Raw genomic sequence first — 22,219 nt, 5'->3', positions numbered from 1 at the left:
CCCACAGAACTCATACACATACTTAAGCAGAAAATAAAAATTAAAAATATTATAAACATATATTCCTAACATTGCTATATTTATATATTCCTATGTAATTTCCCACATATATTTTCTTCCTAATCATGATTTTAAAGACCATTGAGATATAAATGGTAATTCACAATTCAAAGCAAGTCCAAAGCAGCCCTTTGGCAGTCAGTCACACAAATCTGCTGGAGAGATGAAAATCAAAACTTCCCATTTGGTTTTAAGTACTTTTGCATTAATATGATTAATACCTTGAATACTTCTGTTAGGCATGAAAAAATAAAAACAGCAATATATATTTATGGCATTATGTTTAGTGCCAAAACTGAAAATTAAATATATATATATTCTGCAAATTTTAGAATTTCACAATAATGTTCTGGTAAGTAGAGCTTCCAAGGACCATGTTCTAATCTACTTTTATGCCTCCAAATATGTAAAATTCCAAATGCAGCTGGAAAGAACAAAAAGAAATCAGCATATTCCAGATTATGGAAGGATTTTATACAATATTCTTCATAATATTTCTTTTACTTGTGAATTAAATCAGCCTGATTTAACACCTTTTTAACATCTCTCTGCTAGGAGTTAGGAGTGCAATGTGAAAGCAAAACAACAAACACAAAAAAGCAAAACGAAGCAAAACAAAACACTGTACAATCGCTTACACAAGCTTCGACCTTGACAATTTTGTTGTGTAATCAAGAATAATTTGTGAAACCGATGAAATATACACTAGCTTACCTGGAAGAGTTTGCTAGTCAGGAACTTTAAACTTGACGTTTAATGATTTTATTTCTTTCATGAAGGAAAAGTGTCTTAGTTATGGGTAAAACAAACAAACGAATGAACAAAGCGACCACACATAATGAGTTTGTTATTCACTGAAATAATTAATACCCCCCAAGTGACTGATTTAGAGAGCCCATTTCAAGGCTAAACACTGTCAGTCAGTAATTAAAGTTAACATTATGGGTTTAGGATGAAATAAACTGTGTTAGCTAATTAATCTTCAATGTTCACTACTGAGATGCCATTTTTTTTAATAATCTTCAAATGAGGAAATTGAAGTAGGATGGATTAAGTAAATTTCCCAAACTTATACGTCATGTAAATGAAGACCCAGAATTTGCTTCCAAACCTACACTGTGCCATCTGCCATGAGCATAACATATTAGTAGAACAATGCCAGAGTCAACGTGTACAAAGAACTTTGTTTTCATTACACATGGAAAGGTTGGTGAATAAAAAAGAAGTTTCAGAGTTGTGCTTCTTTGTTTTGTTTCATTTTTCTTGACGTTTATTGTTGCCTAGATTTCCTATGCAAGTATTCTGGTTCATTTCACAGATACTGTTTCATTTTAGATAATATTTTTCCATTATCTATTTGTGGATTATAAATATACTCATTTCAATTTTTCCCTGATACTTTCAGCATTTACAGTCCTTTCTGGATTAAATTTGTTGTGCTTCTTGTCTGCGTTACGTGTTATTAGTTTTCTGTGTACAAGCAAATATCAAGGGGGAAGTTTTGTATTTGTATTTGAAGATAACATTGAAGATGCTCTGGTGGTTTTTATAATTCTGTTTTCCAGATCATCTGAGTCCCACAATTCTGAACAGGTTCTAAATTGGTAGCTTGGGGGCTACAAATTCCACAGGGCTGATGGAAACATGTCCCCAAGACAGAGATTACCCGCTCCAGTATCCAGCTGGGGGCAGTCTCTGCCCTTTCTGCAATTTGTCTTCTTCAAGGTGGGAACTCCACTTCAGTCCCTTCCTACTCTCAATGGTCTTGGGTAGATTTATTGTCCTCCCCTCCTTCCCTGTCCATAGAAATACCTCGGTTAATGAGGAACATGATCCTACTTTTGATACATTTAGACAAAAGTTTATTTATATATATAAAACATATAATATGTGATAAACTTATAAATACATATATCATCTGTATTATATAACATAATATTGTGCTTGTTAAACATGTTTATTTCAGGCATATAATGTTTCTAATGCTTTCATACATTTTATCATTTTTCCTCCCCAAAAATAATTCTTTATAGATGAAAAGATTAATGTTTTGAGAACTTAAATAAATTCCCCTGTAACACAATTTGAATAAGTGGCAGTGCTAGAATTCTATGCTTCTTCTCCATGACTTTCTTGGTTTGGCTTAAATTTTAAGGTAATTAGATGGAATAAAGATTACTTGATCATTGGTTTACTAACTTGTGATTCAAAGTTGATTATTTCTTGGAAAATAAATCTATCATAAGTCAACTGTCAGTGGTACGAATCACACAACAAATAGTCCTCTGAGACAGTAAATTGAATAGCCTGAGTCAATCTTCCATATGAGCCACTCAATCCATCAGCAAGAAGATAAACCAAGAAAACTGTCCACCAGCACTTCAGCAGCCTGAAAACACTATACTTTATATTCAGTTACTTCTTTGCAGCTTTCTGAAAAGTGTTCCACAGTAATTTTCCAAATGTTGAGCAGTGAAAAATTGTTTTTATACATATATATGTAAATACATACACATATATGCATGTATCTTTATACATTTGACTTCTCAAAAGTGTTCTGAGGCAAAAAGAGGTAAAGAAATTGCCCAGACACCAAACTAGATATGCAGGATCGCACCTACTGGAAGCAGAACAAATCTCTACAATTGGCTGGTAATACAACAATGTCGTCCAAGAAAAATTGCAAGACATTTTTGTTATAGTTATTTCTGGATGGAAAGCAACTTTTCTAAGAATAATGATTTTTTTGTAAATTCAATAGATGTTCTCATACGAAAATTTCAAGGAAGGGACTAACCAACCAAGGAAACTGTATACGTACAGACACATGTATGTATGCATTAAATACAATCACATGAATAACCCTTAGTTACTATGTGATGGAGACAGTTACATACATCTTTCTATGGAGAAAAATATATGTAAGAGTATGAATGAATGTATGGATAGAAATATAGATGGAGAGAGAGAATATAGATATACATTTAACATAAAGGAGCATAAGAATAAATGCAAATAATATATATGTTATTTTTGAATAAAGATCTTAAACTTAAGGTTACTTAAATATAGTATGTAGTTATTAAAGTTAAAAAGAATTTTTAAAGTTCAGATAAATGCTTCTCAGCAAAAGACATATAGTGTTGCATCAATTAAAGCTACCTAAGTTTCCACATTCTAAGCTCTTTGAAATCAGAATGGCTTTATAGCTGAGAACATCTTAATAATATGTCAGAGTTTATTTGTCTCCTTTATTTTTCTTCATTAGTGCTGCTTAAAATAACAGTGCACCTTCTAATTAATGATTTCCTAATGTTAATGAAATCTAATATTAGTGATTAGATGATTCCTCCTTCATTAAAGAAAAAAGTGATTATGAAAAATATCAAGTGATCAGAATCTTTCATTCTTTTGCCAAAGATATCCAGTTTTCCCAACATAATTTGTTGAAGGGACTATCCTTTCCCCATCGTATACGTGGCACCCTTATCAAAGAGCAGTTACTATCTCATTCATTGTCAAATTGGTCTCTCGGGTGCATGATCTGTCCCTTCATGACACACACGTAGACTCGGTGTCTCATTGACCTAATGCAGGATCACAGGAGAAGACTCCTTGGGTTCACACACTTAATCTTAAAGAAATATCCTTCCTCCTCGAGATCTGAGGGTCTGTGTCAGTTTTCAGCTTTCTTCTTTATCTTGATCCACATTCCACATTGTTACTTTTACTTTGTAGTTTTCATTTAAGATTTTCATCATTCCATGTTCCCATTGAAGATATTTTCTTCAATATTTGTCATCATTTTGTTGGTTTTGGGTAGGTCTTGTAGGAATGTCTGGAATTAATTAGCCTTTATTTCAGTATAATTAACCAAATGTCTCTTATTTAATGAAAAATATTCAAAATATAATTTCCTATTAAAACAAACTTGGATTTATAATGCTGTAGTACATGTAAAATACAGGTGAAATGTATTTCACGAGTTTTCAAAGAAATTTTCAATTTAGAACTTCTATTTTATGCACTTTTCCAGTCAGTGTTAATTCTGAGTAAATTATGAAGAAATGCTGCACTACCATGAGATTCAGAAATTGCTCCTTTCTAGACGCAGCTCCTATAGATTTCCTCGACGTGTTTGTTTTCTCCTTTGCTTATATTACTTTTCATCCTCTCCCTGAAAAGAATTTCTCTTAAATGTTTTGTCTCCAAGTCTCTGTTTATTTCACTTAAAATGCTGTCCCTACCCCTTTGCTTGGCTACTTACATAATCTAACATTTCACTTTTCTGTCTCCTCTTCTGGATAAACTACCCTCATCCCCAAGTCCATGACTACCACTAGACAGTAAACCCTTGAATATGTCTGCAGTTCCTAATAAGACAATGGCAATTAAAAGCTTCTATGTAAATAAATCTCAAATATTAAACAAATAAATTAAAAGGCAGATGAATGAATTTTGTGTTTACTGTTGGTGGTAGTCTCTGTGATGTGATGTTTAGACGCCCTTGTAGGAATAAGGTTTTATTCTGCTGGCCATTGGGAATGCCGACACAGTAGGGTCCCTGCCAGTGCTCTTTTTGGATTGCTCAATTGAAAATAACCTTTCCACCAAGGTCATAAATCCTTGAAGAGCAGCCTGCATCCTGTGAATAATCAAAATTAGAGGCTCAGTAATTAATTTGAGAAGTGGCCCTGTTTAGCAGGGAGAAGCAGAGACTCTGGAGTGGGGTAGCATGGATTCAAACCACATTTTTGCTGCTAGCTTGCAAGACCTTGAGCAAGCAACCAAACAAATGACCTTCTCCATCTCAGTTTCCTCATCTTTGATGTTGTGATCACCAAAGTCTGTCTCTCACAGGGCTAAGTGGGAGTAAAGAGATGGGGAGGGAGAGGTGGAAGGATAAATTGGGAGTTTGGGATTTGCAGGTACTAACTACTATATATAAAAAAGATAAACAACAAGGTCCTGCTGTATAGCACAAGTAGCTATATTCAATATCTTGTAAGAGCCTATAGTGGAAAAGTATATGATAAGGAATATATACATATGTATAACTGAATCGGTATGCTGTACACAGAAATTGACACAACATTGTAAATTGATTGTACTTCAACTTAAAAAAAAAACAGAAAAAAAGAGTTAATATGTGAAGTTATCTGAACCATACCTGACACAGGGCAACCAAAAGAAAACAAATAAAAGAAAAAAAGATAACACATTACTTCTAAGATGTTGCAATATTCCTCTAAAACACAGGTCATTTCTTTCTAAAACTTATCTCACTATGTGGTTTTACATTGTAATTTGAGATATTAATGTAAAAATTGTAGAGAGAATAGTATCAGTCATTCAGTCACCATTGATGGTCTTATTTTACCAAATTAATATTTCTTAGGAAACCTTACAATGTTAAAAAGATATGTTATACTATTAAAAACAAAACTATTGAACATACTTGGTCTGCTTCTATTTTGTAGTTTCTACTCTAATTTTGGGTTAGAAATAAATGATGAAACCGTAACATCCTAAAATATTGTTTGACTTGCTGTTCACTCTTTAAGAGCAAATTAGAACATTAACTTCAAATTTACACCTCATGACAACACTAACTGATGCAATCTCTTAGTTTGCACCTTCAAAAAATTGTAGTTAAAAAATGTAATTGTTGTGTAAAAGTTAGAAATTGAAATTAGTCCAATAAGTTATTTACACAGAATTTATACATACACAAAAACTGATTAGCATATTCCCTAAAAGTTGTAACTATTTATAAGAAAACATTAAATAGTTTAAGGAAAACAGCTTGTGTGAAAACAAATATGAGTTTACACTCTGACACATTAATTACTCTTTGGAAGGAAGAGTGGGATTTTTAAATATAATTTTTTTTATTTTGACTCAGAGATAGATGGCTTGCTTTGTCTGATATTACCTGGTAACAGTGAATTAACAGTTTTCAAATAGATCATTCTAAAGATCTCCGGGAGTTACACAAGGTCAATGAGTCGATATAGTTTCCTTTTCAATTCTAAACCATTAGGAAGTAATTTAGATGTCTGGTAGATTTATTGCCAATTATTTCAAAATAGTCTGTGTTGACCGTAAGGAATTCATGCAGATGATGGTGCTATATGATTGCTGCCAGACAGTAAGAAAGGCTGAAACCAATAGGATCATTAGTTCATCCACTGGAAGGATTACGGAAAGTTTAGAGACAGGTGGACCCAAAAAACGAAGAAAGAGATAAACAAACTTGTGCTTTACAAGTAATTTTTAGTATTATGATAATTTATCAAATATAAGGGATAAATATTACAAGAACCTCTGTTGTCCAGGTATTAAACGTCAGGACACCCATTTCCCCCGAGTTTAATTATGACTCTAATAACAACCTGGTTAATTTCTCCAAAGACCATGCGTTTCCATCAGAGGCAGGAGAAACTGTCAGTTCATGTAAATTGTTGACTTATAGCAGCAGACAACTCAACCTACCACAGCAGCAACACAAGTTTCGGTAACTAACCCATTTTATGAACAAATTAATTAAACTATAAAATGCAGGCTCTCATCCCATCATTTCAGGTTGAAGTGGATCATTACAAAACCAAACAGATTTGAACCTTCATGGTAGCTGATGAGCAATTCAAGTGAGTGGCAATAAAAAGTAATTATATTTGAATTAAGGGGAGAAACCATTTCAACCCAGGAAAAGGAATATTAATAACCTCACTTAATATCAAGTTGTGTAAATATTCTCCCACTAAAAGACATAGAGGCCGTAAAAAAAAGCAGTGCCCATGTCACAGAGGACACAGAACTGCCCTGAAGCAGTACCTACACTGCCCGGATACGCTGGATAATGTTCTTTTTGTACAAGACATGAAGAAGAAAATAAGCAATAAAGTATCATTTACTAACACTTTCTAGCTGGAGAAGAAAAAGACTGGGCTTGCAGGTGGCATTACCATCCTTCTTAACATATCAGCTGAGGTGAAATAAATGACCAGGTCACTCAGTACCACTGAGGCAGAATGGCCTCTCCCGTAGCCCCTGCCCTGTCCGCCGGGAGGAGAGTGTGTGTGCCCGCAGCTCCTGACAGGCCCACAATTTGGGACAGATCTGCTGCACACACCTCCCATTCGAAATGAAAAAAGTTGACCCTGGGGAGACGGGTGAGGTTTGCACTTTAATTTCATTAGAAATTCAAAATGTGTCACTGAGCTGGGGAGTAGAGAAGAAGTGAGTGTCTTACTGAGATGGTGAAAATGGACACATTCAATTTATAGCTAAAGAAATGTAAGCAGATTGCTTTCAGGTTCATACGCTATGTGGAGCCAGGTGTGTGGCTTAGAAAATCATCCATCGAGGAGAATTATTTATAACAGTCAAGCCACTGTCAGTGGGTTCTGTGGGGCTGGTCTCTATGTGACATTGGAAACCATGTCTTTAAAATGGTGACCACAGTGTTTTTTTAAGTACACAAAAACTTTTCTCTCATAAGTACCGTAGTTTCAGTTTGCTGCCCAAATCCATTTTATATAGATAAATGAAAGAAAAATTAATGCTGTCCAAGGGATCACAATTAAGTGTATATGTGAAACATGAATTTCACAATTTAAAAATGCATACATAAAACTAACTATTATCACAGAAACACAGTAGACTCCCTGAGATGGAGGTAAAAGGATATTCATAGGAGACATTTAGCTGTTTGCTCAGCAGCACTTGCTGAATTGACCATTTGTGTAAATGTTTTATATGCCAAAGTGACAGAAACATAACTGTCCCCTCTCTCAAAGGACAAGGGTATGGCCTTTATGTACAACCTTATATAAACTTCAGTTGAATGAACAGATTTAAATTACACATCTGACCTGGACCTTATATAATTTCAAAAAAGAAATCAGGAATTTATTAAATTCCCTCTATTCTGCTCTCAAAGCCCATAATTAAAAACTCTGACCTTGAGAATCCTCAATAAATATTTATTAAATGAATAAAAGGAAAAAAAAGACTTTAGTCAAATGCTGTAACCTAAATCATACAGTGAAATTTTTTTGAATCCCATGAAGGTTTTATAATAGGAATTCATCATCGAATCACATTATTAAGCACCCAGGTGTGCAAAGCAGTGGGACGGGTGCTGAGCAGAGCATAATGAAATCAGTATGAAATCAGTTCAATGTTGTCCTGAAAAGAAAAGTTATCATTTTAAGTAACATTTGGAGGAATAAAATTCTTACAGTCCACCAGGCATATTCCTTCAAAAAGTAGCATGTGCACTGTTGGGGGCATAAAGACTTACAGCTTACAACTAGATGCTTTTAAAACATACACGCTTCTAGATGTGTAACCAGGGAGAACTTGATTTTACTACAGAGTGCTCAAGCTGAACATAAAGTCAATCTCACGTTGTCTGGGGCAACTGCCACGTTTCCTCATTTCCTTATTTAAAGCCCAATCTGAATGGGCAGTGGAAGCTCTTGTTTCATTTTACTTGCAGGTGCTTCCTACCACCCAGCAGGCATCACTCATCCCACGGAGAAGCGGGTCTATATGCTTTGCCTTTGAATCCGGGTGCTTTATAGTTGCAGTGTAATCACAGCACATCTGAGGATGAGTCTAAAGGTTGATAAAGCTTCTGTCTGGCTTTCCTGGGATGTGCACACTTGAAACCAAGTCTGTAGGATGCAAAGAAGCCCAGACAGCCAAGGAGATGCTCATTCAAGGTCCATGTGGAAAAGAGCTGATACTCCAGCCTCCAGCCATGATTGACAGGGGTGTCCCCATTCAACGCTGAATTGCCAGCCATCTAGGAAGTGGCTCTTCTACCCTCAGCAAAGCCACCCGAGTCAACGTTGTGCAGAGACAAGCCATCCCTACTGAGCCCCGGCCAAACTGAAGATTCATAAGCAAATTAATATTTCTTTAAGAAAAAGCTACTATAGTCAACCATCTATCCGTGCTATTGTTGGTTTGCTAGGCAGCAGTAGGCATCTGGCCACCAAGTTTATAGAGATAACGCGTGGATGTCTATGTGGTGTGTGCCTGTGTGTGTGTGTGTGTGTGTGTGTGTGTACACACACATATATATATACATATATGCAGGGGTTTTTCTTTTGTTGAGGGTTATGTGAGTTATTCATTATCACATGGAAAACAAACAGTCCATACAGGGCGTAAAAAATGGCGAGACAGATAAATAATTAGAATTCGGAAAAGCTTTCCTGAATGTCTGTTAATTACTTCAGATCCCAAAACTTTTCTTTCCACTTTAGCTCAGAGTTCATTGCTGTCTTTGAAATATTTTATATTCCAAGAATATTAGGCAGATCAAAATTTAAGTTTGGTATGAGACTGAAAGAACTCACATAGACTGGGAGTGGAATAAATAGGCTCAAATGAAGGCTTCTCTGAACTGTACTGTTAGTTTTTTCTTAAATTAGCTGTGCTAAATTGCAAATTAACTAATTTCACCAGATCTCATTTCTTTCATCTATAAATGGGCATAAAGTTTAGATGAGATAATATGCCAGAGACCTAAATCAAATTTATTGAATGGTAGTCATAATTATGTTGAGAGGATTACCCACTATTCTATATTATCTGCATGCTTTAATTGCCTAATGTATTAGTGACGTAAATTTAAAAATAAAAACTGAATTAAGAATGCATGAACCTCACGTGGGTAAAAGAGGAGGCAGCATGTAACACTTGAATGTAGAAGGGTGGCCCCCATGAACCCATATTTAATTCAATCCTGGGATAGGAAGAGCCAGAGGACCACACACATGCTGTAGACCATGGTCTCTCCATTTCTTCTCCAATTTGGGAAATTCTTCCACAGTGTTGACTAAAATCTCAGGATTCTCAAGATACTTCAAATGCCACCAGCACTTAGTTGAGGAAATTTTATTCCCAGAAACTCCTCATGATCATAAATCAATGAAAGCAAAAATTTGTATAAGCATAGACTTTGAAAAAAATGACATCATTTGTCTTCTTAGAACCAGATTCCTAATGTATCAGCTAAAAAGCATTTGTATGTCTTAAAAAATGACTTATTATTTTTCAGAAAAAAAAATCACACAGAGTCACTAAAAAATGCAAAAGATTAATGTCTAATAAAACCAGTACTTCCTTCTAAACTTGGGATTTCATCCTCACTTTAAAAAAAAGAATGTTGGGTCCCCATAGAGGGTAAAGATTAGATGAATATAATTAAAACAGAAAAGAGCCACATGCATTAACCTGGCGTCTACTTCAGCTTTTGCCCCACAGGGATTCTCGCTTTTATTCTACTTTAGCTTGGTTTCTTAATTTCACTTTCCTTCTCATAAAGAAATTAACTATTTCTGTAGATGAGTAAGCTCTTAAAATATTCCATGATCTCTATTATCATTTAAAATGCTTGATTCCTTCTTAATATGCCAGGGCCTGCAGAGCACACCCAGAGCCATATATAGGTCAGGTCACTGCTCTGCATGATCATTCTTGCAGGATGGGTCCCTCCCCAGGCAAAGGTAGGAAAAGTGTTTGCTAATTATTGCTTTTCTTCAGTGTCTCTCATTTGGTGGCTACTGATGATACGTGGCATCATGAACTGGTTTATGTGAATGCTTGTGAGGGTGGGGAGGGGTGGAGTCTAGGGGACTGTAAGCAGTACCAGGTTTAAAGAGGATAAGTAAAGAGGAAACAGGCAGGGGGAAGACTGCTTCCCACACATTACCTTGGCTGCTGACACTAACACCACTCTACTGTTCAAAAGAGGATGACTAACTGATACACACTACTCTACATAAAACAGATAAACAACAAGGACCTACGGTATAAGGGAACTATGATCAATATCTTGTTATAACTTGTACTGGAAAAGAATCTGAAGAAGAATATATATGTAGATGTATAAATGAATCTTTTTGTTATACATCTGAAACATTGTAAATCAACTATACATCAACAAAAAAATTTTTAATAAAATATGAATAAATAAATAGAGAATGTAGCTTCCCTCTCTTGGAAGACACTCGATCTGAAGACAAAAAACAGACACAGAGAACTGATTCACTTCATCGTCGTTCTTTTAAGTTCTTCCACCTTTGGGGGGCATGTCTGTTTCCACGCTGTATGTGGGTAGTTGGTACCTGACTGAAATGAAAGCAAGCACACTTCACACTCGGGTCTCCGTGTTTTTAGATAATTTATGCTCATCGTCCATGCACTGTCTTCACAATCCACCACACCAAAGTTGTAAACAGTTTTACTTTTGCTCCCATGATACTTACAGACTCTTGACCTCTTCCTCTATCCCTTGAACTGAACTCTGATTTCTCATACTGCTTTCAGTAACTGATCGCTATTTTCCCCCATTGTATAATGTCTGTCTTCACATTCATCTCATTATTGCCCTGTGATAAGGAGGTACTTCTGATGATTCTCTGCAGAGACTTTGCTGCAATGAGCTTTCCTAAACAAAGTACACCAAACAGTGCAGATTGAGTGATGTGATGGTTTCTCGCTGGGTCAAATTCAAATGAAACTGGGGCTCTACGTTCTCTTTCCCTATAAATTAACAGTGAGTGGGTGTAAGAGTAATGTTAATGGTTTGTTGGTTGCCTAAACCATGCCCTTTTCAAGAATAAATCTCTGGATATTAACCCAAGCTGAAGGAGTCTCTGCTTGCTACACTTAGATATTGAAGACTAGTGCTCATACCAAGACCTACCCTTAAAACAGTCAGGTTCTCTGTTCACAATTATGCAAGACCCAAGCGTATTCCTTTGCTAACATATTGTTTTCATGAGGTCCCAAATAACTGGGAGTCAAATACACTCAACTTAAAGCAGAGAGTCTCATGACCAATCTGATATATACCTTCGACAGTTTATTTTGCCTGTTGATTTTCATCTCTCTCTCCCACCACAATTCAAGCATTTTGAGTTTAGGTATCTCTTCTTACTATTCATTATATTCTAGAGATTGAACATAAAATCAGACACCTTGCAATAAGTAAAAAACTGTTGAATTTATGAGCCAACCCTTCAGTTACAAATTAAATGAAGCAAAGTGATTCTTACACCTGAACTTATCTATATTAAATATTCTAAAGATAGAATAAATAATAAAAAGGTTAATTTAATAGATCAGTTACATTAGTCAGATATATTTATTAACGTTTCCTTTGTAAAGAAGTAAATTATTCAAACTCTTAAAAAAAGATTGTTAGAGTTATTGGAGGGTAACTCACAATCTACAGGCTGGATAAAAGGTCTTGAATATAGATTTATTTCTTTCATTTTAATCAAACTGCTAGACTAACATTTTCATAAAATAGCAACCCCTTATTATGGACCTTAATGTATTTAAAATATTTTGGCTATTATGAATGTCCCATTGATGCTTCTGTTTGTAAATGATCATTTTTAGTGCTGGCTGCCCAAATTTATGGTATCTGAAAAAGAAAACAAGTATATATGTTTGCTGATAGGATTTTTCCTAGTAATATCATTCAAAGCATTAACTTGGCTAAACTTTCTAGCTGTGGTGCAAATGATATTTTGCCAAGACAAAAAAGAAAAGCAAGATTTTGTTGAGAAGTCTGCTCTCAGGTGGCAAGTACTCAGAATGAGTGCTTTCCGTTTCTCACACGTTCAATTTGAAGTTTTCATGCTTTTTAGATTCACCCAGGGTGGTTTACAACTCTCCAGTGGAATCTGTGTGACAGGATGCATCCATTCGGAACCAGTGTAGATGAGTGGAACCAATGCTTACAAGAAAGATGGTTGGACTCGCTTTGCTCCCCCTGAAACCTCTCAAAAATAGCAAAGTAAGCTTGAGCAGGTGTTCTAGCACCTTTACTTCTTCCAAAGGAGAAGCAGATCCAAGGCCAAGGCCAATGCTAGTCGTCATCTGCACAGAGGTTGCCTGTTTACACACGTCTCTCCTGATTCCTGGGGCAACTCATTAGAATGTGAGCTCACAAGGGGGAGGCATTCAGGTTTACAGTGATTGAATGAACTTCAGGAGAAGGAAAGCAGAGGTTTCATTAGCATAGTGGAGAAGAGCAATTAGATTCAATTAACCTCTTAAGAACCAATTGCCCTTTGAAATTACTTAATTCCTTTATCCTTAGTTATCTCATCAGTGAAGTTATTATTGCCCACATATTTTAGTGAAAGTACGTAGAATAACATTTATGAAGTTCTTTATAGACACATGAAGCATGCATTACTGAGTATACAGTATATGTTTAAGTATTTTTATTCCATTATTGTCTCTAATTATTAAATATGTTATCCATACATGACAGGGCCCACGCAATGTAGGTTAAATTAAATTAGGGATAGAATATGATCGACTATGTCAGACAGGAACCCTAACCTGGGGTACTTGCGTGCGGTATTTGGGGAGATAATTTGGGAAAGTTTTAGGGAATTTAAGGTGGATCTATCACCTTTGAGAAGAGGCTTTCCCTGAGGTCACAAGGAGGAGGAAAATTGCTTTCTATTAGGGTCAGAAAAGGGGCGCCTTTTCCCAAAACAAAACTGCAAAGGGAATGGTCATTAGGAATAACAAGAGTTACTTCCAGTTAATGAAATGTATTATTTTTAACTAACTAGGAAAATATACATATAAATGTTCTGAGTCTTTGGAGCACTATACCAAAGTAAGGCATAAAATATATTTATTTACCTCAGTGGAGAGGTTTAGACACAGAAGCTGAGAGTACACTAAAAATCTTGACGTAGGAGCTGAAAAAACTCTGAACCACAGAGGAGACATAGGCAAGAAATTCCAAGACCAAAAGGGGCGAAGCCCCGAGGCCCTTTGAACAACTTGCAGACGTGTTGGGCTTGTTTAGAAGGGGAGTCTGAGTGGACCGGAGAGATTTTACAGGATGACACAGTGAAATCTCAGTGGATAAGTGGTAGAAGTGGCTTTGAAACGAAGAACATTATCAAGGAAAAGAAGACTCTGATCACATGGGGCCATGGGTGGCTTAGAGCTAGGGCTGAAACTGGAATCCAGCAAAATCACAGGGACAGTGCTGCGAGGAAGTGGAGAGTATATCGCTAATTGGAAAAGTGGGATTATACGTGGTCCTCTAGTAGCATGAAGCTCACCGTCTAGAGGAGAAAGGAATTGCATCCTTTTTTCAACCACAAATGGATTCATTCATTCCAGGGTCATTTATCGAGCAGCTAACCAGGTCCTGAGGTGCTGAAACAGAACAGAACCAAACAAAACCCTGACCGTCCTAGCACTGACATTCCAGGGTGGGGAGATGACGCTTAAGTAGGCAAATCCATGCATGACATGCAAGGTGGATACAAGTACTAGTGTGGAACATCAAGGGCAGTAAGCGGTGGGCTGATAGTTTAGAGAGAACGCCCAGAAGTCCGTCCTGCTAAAGTGAATTTGGACAGACAACTGAATGAGATGAATTAACTTTAAAGGAAAGACTGAACCCAAGGAAGTGTGCTGATGACTGGTCAACTGAGGATATCCGAGTAATCATGTCTCGAGGGGACTGTGGTAACCAGGACAGTGGTAACCCAGACAGTGGCAAAACAAAAACAGACTTACCTACAAAGCAGAAACAGACTCACAGACATAGAGAACGAAATGATGGCTACCAGTGAGGAAAGGGGGTGGGAAGGGATAAACTGGGAGTTTGAAAATTGCACCTCTTGGGGACTGATGGAAATCTTAGCTATCTTGATTGTGGTAGTGGTTTCACTGGTGTAGACATCTATCAAAATTCATCAAATTGTACGTTTGAAATATGTGTAGTTTAGTGTACAGGAATCATACCACAATAAAGGTGTTAAAAAAAAAAAAGAGAGAGAGAGAGAGAGTGGCTAAATGAATGTCAAAACAGAATTCTGAAAACTAACAAGTGGGGAACACTCCAGTTTCCGTTTTACTGCTTATCTGACTCATACTTAATCCACGTGTTTATGTACAAATAAACATAACCTTACGCTCCATTTTCCATCTGGATACACGTTTTTATTTTCCAGATTCTAACTCAATTTTATTGGTGAGTTTGAATGTGCCTCTTTTTCAAGACTTAAAAATTGTTCTAAATGGTTACTGGTTTTGTAAATGTATTTTAAGATACATTTACATAAGTACATATAAATAATTTGTATAAATAAATAAAATAAAATATAAATATAACTAAATATAATTTGTGCATAGGGCATTCTTATTTAGGATTTGCTGATTGCATTAACACTTTAAGCTGAAATTTCTAAGGAGATTTAATCATTTTCTATTTATCACTATGCATAGGCTGTTTCTAAGTGCCATTCAAATCGCACCATATCTGTATGCGAGATACATGCGGTCACTACATTTTCTTCCATCATTTACAACATTAGGAAAAATACATTTTATTAAGTGTTATGATAAGCTAAAAAGATTCAAATAAAACATTAAATAGTAAATTTATCCGTAGCAAGCTTTTGTCCTGCTAAATCATAAAGAGGCTAATCCAAAACTATAAATGTGCAAATTCAGTAACACTGAAAATCATTTCAAAATGATGTGATGCTATTTAAAGACTAGAATGCTCTGCTGGAATGTAATTTTAATTTATGGTTATCTGGTCAACTTTTTTCCTCTATATTACATACAGAGCCCTACTCAGAGTTAAAAATTTCTATTTTATAGCGATTAGAATGACTAAAATATTTTCATCATCTATATTCAGTGTATGCTTTGAATTATATTATTTGGTACAGTGTAAATAAAACTGGACAGATTATTTTTTACCTTTTCTTAACAGGGAAAAAAAAATATTTCCAGGAAGCTTCAGTCTATTCATGATGGTGGGAAATTTCATGATGATGGGAAATAAAAATACACTTTGTAAAATGAAGATGTGATAGGAAAATGAAGAAAACAGCTCTTTGAACATGTTGTGAATACCTTAACCTCGTGGAGGAAAGCAGACCTGGTTCAGGATTTGTTTCTTTTCTGTTCCTGTCGTGTTCTCCTTGGTGGCTGCGTTGCAGTTACAAGAAAGACAAATGGAAGACAAGAGCGACCAAGGGAATTAACCTTCACTGGACATTTTTCATTAAGTCCTCATATATTTAATCGCTAGTTTTAAGACCTTAATAGCAGTCTGTATTATACATTTTTCTAACAAAAAATGAATAAATTATACCTATTAAAAGAGAGTTTTAAGATAAATAATTGTTTCATTTCAGTGGTAAAATTGAATCAGTTATCTGCCAAGCAAAACTGTCCTCTAATACTTCTTCCACACTTTGAACAAAATCTTGATCTCTACTCTGAGAAAGGAAATTATTATCCTGAGTTATCACTGTTGATATGGTCTTCCTTCCGAATATTAAAAAAGGAACATGGGGAGAAATATACATGGAATACTGTACCTCCCACAGTAGAATCCACTTTCTTTTCATATTTACATGTTATGTTCACGAAGATAGCCCACACAATATCCTGTAAAATAAGAATTAAAAAATAATAAGAAGACTGAAATAGTATGCTTTTTGAAAAAAACATTGATGATATTTAGGAAAACCTCAAATATTTGGAAATTCAAAAACATACTTCTAAATAATGCATTATTCTGGGGACATATAACAAGAAGGATTAGAAAATGTTACAAACTGAATGAAAATTCAAATATAACATATAGAAAATTGTTGAGTTTAGTTAAAACCACGACTATTAGGTAATTGATCACTTTAAATACTTACATTAGACTTGAAGGTCTAAATTAAGTCACCTAACTTTCCATTTTCAGAAACTAAAAAAAAGAGAGCAAAACAAGCCCAAAGTAAGTAGAAGAAAAGAAATAAAAATGATAAGAGCAGAGATCAGTAAAGTTAAAAAATAGAGAAAATTTTAAAGGCACAAGAGATTCTTTGAAAAGACAAAAAATCTATTAAAAAAAAAAAAACCTAGCTAAACTAATCAAGAGAAAAAGACAGAGAGAATAAATTAAAAGTATTACAAATGAACAAGGGGATTATTACTACAGATCTTACAGACATGGAAAGGATAATATTAAACAACTTGATTATGACAAATTGAGCATCTTGGATGAAATGGACACACATGTTTAAAAACGCAGCTTACCGAAGCAGGCAGAAGATAGAACAGAAAGTCACAATAGTCTTACTTTTTTTTTTTAAATTGAATTTGTTTCTTAAAAAGTCTTCCTACAAATAAAACTCCAGGCACATACAATTCCAGTTGTGAGTTCCATCTACCGTTTAAATAAGTGTAGACTGAAATAAAAACACATACCATGAGAACTGTGAGTTTCAGATTTATTGGGGGCTTGCTGAAGACTATATCCTGGGAGACAGTCTCTGCGACAGCTCTCAGAGGCTGCTCAGAAGAGGGAGGGGGGAGGTCAGTACACGTGTTATTTTGGTGAAGGGGGTAAGTGCAATCAAACGTACATCTTGGTAGAAAGTTGCTGGTAGTCGTGAGAAACAGATATCTCAGTTAGTGATTTTAGTGCTTTTATAAGTATGAGAAGATGTAAGAAATTGGGCTCATAAAATTTTCTCCTAAAAACACCTAACTATCTAGAGGACTGCTTTTTTCCAGAGCAGAGTTTTTCCCAGAGCAGGGTGCCTCACCCTGATCTCTTCCCTGAACTCCTTTCAAGCTGTGTTAAAGGACGGTGACTGCAGTGGCAAATGACTCAGTCCCTGTAGAACCAGGTGGAGAGTGACATTTCTTAGTCAGCAATAGAAATAAAGCCAATTTGCACAAAATCACTAGAAAGAGGAGGAAAACTCCCCAACTGATTTTGCACAGCCTACGTGAATCTAATACTGGGCATTCCAAAAAATAAAAACAAATAAATTATAGACCAATTACAGACCAACTTCCTTTATGAAATAAATGGAAAAATACTTAGCACAATGTCAGTATATCAAAAGGAGTGACATTTTAAAAGGATAGTACATCATGATGTAGTAAGTCATTCTGAAGAATTCAAGGTTATTTTCACTTTCAAAAATCAGTCTCCACCACAAAACTTGCCATATCCTGCATCCTGCATGAATTCGATGTCCAACTGGATGACCTGCCAACAGCCTGACTTCTCAGTTTCATAGCATCCTCATCTCTAATGATGTTCCACTTCACCTACTTCAGTGCCTGTTTTATAGTTACTTGCTGTAATTTGTCATCATCTGAAGCTATTTAGAATTTGAAATTTTTAAGACCACCAGCCAATTAATCAATTCAGTTTTCCCAAACTTATCAGCCCTAATCTGTTTTCATTCTCTATCTAATTTAGATTCCAAAGCTGTCATTTCAATCACTCCATCGAGGATAATGTAAATGTCATTCATCTGTCATCATTCATGTTTTCTGACTCTATTCCCATTCTAGAATAGCTAATAATCTAGTCTGTGCTTGCACCTAATCAGTTTTGTACAATAAGGGAAAAACCCATACCATCACGGAATGAGGGATAATACCTAAATCCATAACCACTATCCCAGCGGGGACCATCACCACCAGTAAGCACATTTACAGGCAAGTACGTAAAATTGTTAATATTCTACTTTCAAAAATCATAAATCACCAGACTGTAATTTCCTCAACCTTCTATCACCACACGTAGAAAAATACTGAAATATATCAGTTCCCATTATTTCTTGCACACTCCATTCCTCACCCCCTTTGACAATGGTTTAAATGCTGTCTGTATATTCAAAAAGCCAACTCTGCCCTCTCTTTGCTGTTTTCCCATATTCTGACTCCCCAGGAAACCCAGTATTCCCATATCCTACCTTCATTTATTTAAGTTGTATTATTTAAATCTGTCCTAGTCTTTTATGTCTTGTGCTAAACAAACAAACAAACAAACAAAATCAAGAATCCCACACACTCCTCTAGGTACTTCTCCTATTTTCAACTTCTTTTCAATATTGTCCGTTGCAGTTGCTGTCTCCACTTTGTCACCATCCATTTGTTTATCGAATGCATTAATTACGCCTCCTTTCCCTTGTCACTTTGCTAAAGTAGCTCTAACGCAGCATTAACATGAACGTCATGACAATGAAACCAGTGAACACTGTTCAAGCCTCATTGTTGACTCCTCTGCCAACAGTGCCCACTTTCTTTGCATTGAAGCTGGCCACCTTCTCTGCTTCCTCTGTTCATGTTTAGAGAACCAGCTGCCTTGTTTTCCTTCTGAATCTGTAGCCATTTTTTTTTCACTTAACAATAAAACTTGGCATTTGTCAGGAATTTGTCATAGGCTAATTTATCTCTGTATATTCTCTTCCTGGGAATTAAATAACATGTAATGTTAGCATCTTAGTTTGGTCTGTGAACATTTCTGTTTCACGATCTCTAGAACAGCTTGCTTAATAGTATACTTGGGAGAGGATGGAGGTAATTTTCCATACAGTACTCCCCCATCAATTTCCTCTCATATAGTTTTCATCTCCCTGAATAGCGCCAACATTCCTATAAACAATTCTTATATTAGGAGTGTTTCCAACAGTGTATGCTATTGTTGAGGTCAGGATTTGTCTTACTTGGGCATTCCTCAATTTCTCCCTGGTAGGCTTGACTGAGTCAGGTCACTTTTTAATTCTCACAGCCCTTAATTTGTTACAGGTTATTTGAAAAAAGTGTGTCAATCCAAGTACACCAGCAATTCTATAAGGCAGGATCCAGGCCTTCCTTCCCAACACCGTATGTCTAACAGACATCAGAGTGCTTGGTACTGACAGGTGCTGTCCATGGTCTCCTTTGCTAAGTAAATACTAGAGTTTCTTTTACACAACCAGGATTTATACCGCGTGCAGAGCTGACTGGACCAGAAATACCCTCTGAAAGGAAACCGAGTACTGTGGCATTTTGCCTCGAAAGGAAAGAGTTGGCACTGTGATAGGACGCGTCAAAGAACAGCTTACCTTTTGTTAAAAGAGAAGCCACCTCACACTGTGAGAGCTCCACATGTTAATGAAGGCACCAAACTCACTGAAAGTTCGACTTTAATCTATTTTGATGTTAACCCAGATGACTGAGGGATATTTTTTCATTCTTCCTTTTTTGTCCTTCACCATTGGGAAAAGCTCTAAATTTGCTAACCACTCATACTCCTTCACTTCATTTTTCCCATCATATAACTAATAAAATATTCAGGTAATTTACATGATATTTTATTTCTAAGAATTCAAGGAATTAGCTGTGTGAGGATGTTTCAGTGAGACCACCATGTACTCTTACATTTTGAAGTTAAAAAAATTTTTTTTTCTACATAGACCCATCTTTAAGAGAAATCTGTTCCTAACTTGTAAGCCTTCTGTCAAAAGAATAATTTTCAACTAAGACTTAAGTTGAGGCATATGTGAAATATTTTCCAGTATTCCATAGGAAATTGACACTTTTTTTTTTAAATCAAAGAAAATGATAGTAATTAACCTAATAGTTCATTATAACTCTTGTTAAAATTAAGTGGGATTATTTCATTTGTGTGTGTCCATATATGTATTTAATTTTAAATAAAATTTAACTACAGACCATAAATGTTAATTCATTATGATGTGTGAATGTTTCTTTGTAAACTTTTCATCTCCTCTTAATGCTGTAAAATCTCAAATCCTTCCTCATATGCTTCCCCACAGAAATATGACTTTATGACCCATTTTATTCCTCAAATGAGTCTCACGAGTATAATCCCTTGGCCCCCCTCCTTTTTTTCCTTTCATTTCCAGTGGTCATATCTATTCCGAAATCTTTAGCTGTGGTCACCTCACTTTCTGCTGAGTTCCCCCTTTACAGTTCCAAAGGACTGCTGCAACTTAAACTCCTACATAACAACAAAGCCCCAAGTTCAAGGCAACCAAAATTGGTCTCACTCTTTAGCCATCTCTATGTCACTGTCAGAGTCGTATTCCTGATTCACAGCTCAGACTGTTCTATTATTCTGCTTAGAAATCTTATCCTGCTCATAATTTCTTATTAAGCAAAGTTTTTAAGAAGCAAGTAATTCTGAAAACTCTCTTATTTGTCTTTAGACTGCACTCTCAATTCGTGCATTCCAGAATCTTCCTCCAGCAGAAAGCATGCGTGCCTTCTCTCTGGGGACATCCAACCGTTTTCCCCAGATCCATGGTTTGACTCACCTGTTCTGTATGTTTGAAATGCTTTCCTAAATACACATGAAGTGTTGGTATTTTATCTACATTTCAGTATCAGATTAAATGTACCCTCATTTATCCTAAACATGCCAGAAGGGACACAACTTTCCGTAAGAGCCCACAAATCTTCCTGTGGGCTTCATTTATGTCTCTGACCACATATTGCCTTGTTAGTTAGATTTTTGCTTCTTTGATTTCCTTTGCTGAATTATAAAGTACTGAGACTAGGGACTTCATCTTATTCATATATAAATTCCTCTTAGAACCTAAAACTCAAGTAAGTAGCAAAATGTCTTGCAAGTACTCAAATATTTATTCTTTGAATAAATGAATAATGCAGAAAGAACATAAGAAGTGAAGAAAACAACATCAAAACTCTTTCAAATATGCCTTAAGCATCAGAGAATTTGCTAACCCTGTAATCATACATTCTGGGAAACATTTCACTATAGTTTCCTGAAGAAGTTTAGTAAGATAACTTCATTATTTCTAAAAATCTGCTTCCAGTTTATAGCACTTAAAAACAATAATTTATTTGAGCGTGAAATACATACACATAATTAAAAATCCAGAAGATATAAAATCAAATAGATACTAAAATCATTTCTCAACCCTCTCCTTCAGTCCTCATGCCATTTCAGAAGGCACCCAATTTTACCAACTTCATATATTTTTCCAGAGATAATCTACACATATACAATTATAATGGGGAAGAACAAATCCGACTCCTCATTAGATCTGTTCCTTTGGTTCTAACCCCTTGCTCTGTTTCCTGTGCTTAGTCATCTTGGTTCCACACCTTTTGTAAAAGAATGTTGCCTATAGCCTGAAATATACAGGAAAGCCCGTTCTCAAGGCTCTGACATTTAAGGGTATAAAAATGTTCCATTCATTTAGAGATAACAAGTTGCAGAACAGAGAATAACATTTGTCTTGTTGGAGGTTTGCAGAAACATCATGACCTGACCTCCATGGACAGCTGAAAGAACAAGGGA

This window comes from Camelus bactrianus, chromosome 3 (genome assembly GCF_048773025.1).
Source record: "Camelus bactrianus isolate YW-2024 breed Bactrian camel chromosome 3, ASM4877302v1, whole genome shotgun sequence".
NCBI lineage: Eukaryota > Metazoa > Chordata > Mammalia > Artiodactyla > Camelidae > Camelus > Camelus bactrianus.
The sequence above is the reverse complement of the archived record's forward strand: the minus strand, read 5'-3'. Positions refer to the sequence as shown.